Source organism: Ornithorhynchus anatinus, chromosome 10 (assembly GCF_004115215.2).
Source record: "Ornithorhynchus anatinus isolate Pmale09 chromosome 10, mOrnAna1.pri.v4, whole genome shotgun sequence".
In the NCBI taxonomy this organism is placed as follows: Eukaryota; Metazoa; Chordata; class Mammalia; order Monotremata; family Ornithorhynchidae; genus Ornithorhynchus; species Ornithorhynchus anatinus.
Window position 1 is genome coordinate 29602582 of NC_041737.1, and position 2773 is coordinate 29605354.

Below are 2773 nucleotides of genomic sequence, written 5' to 3' on the forward strand. Positions count from 1 at the left end.
ACAGCTCTGGAGTGAGGTAATAGAAAATGACACTAAATATTTCCTGCCCATCAATGACTCCTCTCTATATGAGTCATTCTCCAAAGGGATGTTGATGCACACTTGTGTCTATAGGTTTATTGCCAAGATGCTGTGGAGAAAAATCAATTATCTTCATGTCTACTCTTGTTGAATGTCTCAAGAATTTCTCATTAATCAAAATCAAGTGGCAAAGGAAACATAGAGATAGCTGCTGTGCCTAGGTGCTCCTTAGGTGAGACCCTGGTTTCCTTGCTTTTCCTCAGTCAATTACTCCATCAATAAATAATAGAAACAGTGTGACCTAGTGGATAGAGCATGGGCTGGGAATAAAAAAGGACCTGGGTTCTCTCTGTTTCTCCCATTCTATCTCTATCTCTCTCTCTCGATATATCTACATACACATAGAGAGAGAGAGATAGTGATATACTCTTCAGTTATACATCAATTAAATTTAAATGCGAGAAGCAGCATGGCTTAGTGGAAAGAGTATGGGCCTGTAAGAGGTCCTGGGTTCTAATCCCAGCTCGGCCATTTTTCTGCTCTTTGACTTTGGACAAATCATAGTGCTGCCTGGTAAAAAGAGCTTGGGCCTGGCAGTCAGAAGGACCTGGGTTCTAGTCCTGTCTTCATCATGTCTGCTCTGTGACCTTGGGCACATCACTTCACTATGCCTCAGCTGCCTCAGCTGTAAAATGGGGATTAAGACAGTCAGCCATGTCCAACATGATGACCGTCTTATTCATTCAATAGTATTTACTCAATAGTATTTATTGAGCGCTTACTATGTGCAGAGCACTGTACTAAGCACTTGGGTTGTACAAATCGGTAAATCGTAAATGAAAAGTTCTAAGTGTGTCAAAGTATGTCTCCCTTGGGAAGCAACATGGCGTAGTTGATTGAGCATGGACCAGGGAGTCAGAGGGTCATGGGTTCTAATTCCAGGTCCACTCCCTGTCTGCTCTGTGACTTTGGGCAAATCACTTTGCTTCTCTGGGCCTCAGTTACCTCATCTGCAAAATGGGGATTGAGACCGACTGACGGCGATTGAGGTCTTATCTACCCTAGGAGTTAGAATTTGCCTGGCACACAAGAAGTACTTAACAAATACCATAAAAAGTTACAAAAACGTGAAGAACAACTGTATGTACATAAATACAACATATTCAACCGCTTTTATTGAACACTTACTGTGTGTAAAGCACTGTTCTAAGTGCTTGGGAGAAGAAGAAACTCATCATCTTTGGGCTTCTTGAGCATCCCATGATTGATTCAGAAAGGGTCAGGGGTCTTTAGTGTTCCTATTGGAGGCCAGAGCTGGTCTCATGTAGTGACAGGCTATCCAGCCTCTAACTCCCACATGACAACCCAGAAGGGAAACTGCCTGGATCTCATTGAGAACTGAATGAGTAGCAGTATTACCTAGTGATTGGAACACAGGCCTGGGAGTTAGAACAACCTGGGCTCTAATCATGCCAGGCCACTTGTCTGTTGTGTGACCTTGGGCAAGTCATTTAGCTTCTCTGTGCTTCAGTTACCTCATCTGTAAAATGAGGATTAAGACTGTGAGCCCCATGGGGGACAGGGGCTGTTTGATCTAATTGACTTGTACTAGTGCTTAGAATAGCATTTGACATATATATAGTAAGCCCTTAACAAGTACCACTAAACAAACCAACAATGTGAGATGTGAACTGGGTCCAACCTGATTAGCTTCTATATACCCAGTGATTAGTATAGTGCCTGGAATATGACTTGTCTTGTCTTATGCCATCAAGTCATTTCCGAGCAATAGCGGTACCATGGACACAACTCTCCCAAAATGCCCCGCTCTCCATCTGCAACCGTTCTGGTAATGTATCCACAGAGTTTTCTTGGTAAAAATATGGAGGTGGTTTACCATCGCCTCCTTCCACACAGTCAACTTGAGTCTCTACCCTCAACTCTCTCCCATGCCGCAGCTGCCCAAGCTAGGAATGAATTCTGACTTGTAGCAGATTGCCTTCCACTCACTAGCCACTGCTCAAGCTAGGAATGAAGTAGATGCTTCTGCTTGACTCTCTCTCATAGCCGAGACTGGTAGAATACTGGAAACTCTCCAGATGTGACCCTGAGAGGGGGGCACCTAACTACTAAGCAATAAATTAATACCATAAAAAAACAAAATGTAAAGAAGGTGGTGGCCATGTTAGCTAGCATCTCTAAATTGGCAGATGAGAAGCCAAGGACCAAAGGGCTCCTGGAAACTTCCACCCAGCCCAGAATGAGCTCGGCCAGTACTGATTTTTTTTTTAATGGTATTTGTTAAGCACTGAAATTGTACCAAGCACTGTTCTAAGTGCTACAGTAGATACAGGATGAGCCGGTTGGACAGAATCCCTAACCCACATAGGGCTCATGGTCTGAGCTGGAGGGAGAAGGATTTAATCCAGATTTTGCAGATGAGGTAACTGAGGCACAAAGAAGTTAAATGACTTGCCCAAGGTCACACAACAGACAAGTGGTATAGCAGGAATTAGAACCCAGGTTTTCGGACTTCCAGGCCCATGCTCTTTCCACTAGGACACGCTGCTTCTCCATGCTGCTGTTACTGTTATTGATTTGCATTTATTTTAGTCTCTTTACTTCTTCGTTTTGGGCCTCATCAACCTTTTTGGGCTTGTGAGCTTTCAGTAGAACTGTATCTAAATCACTGTCCATGGATCCTTTCCAGCAATCACTACACATGGCACACTGGGAACACTTACCAAATGTG

The 2773-nt window shown here is 43.6% G+C and overlaps 1 non-coding gene across 1 annotated transcript; it reads right to left on the bottom strand.

The window, feature by feature from the left end:
* Positions 1-2004: 2004 nt before the first annotated feature.
* Positions 2005-2138, bottom strand: LOC114814830. Its single transcript, XR_003762627.1, has one exon. It is a non-coding gene; the product is annotated as a small nucleolar RNA SNORA7 (small nucleolar RNA).
* Positions 2139-2773: the final 635 nt, after the last annotated feature.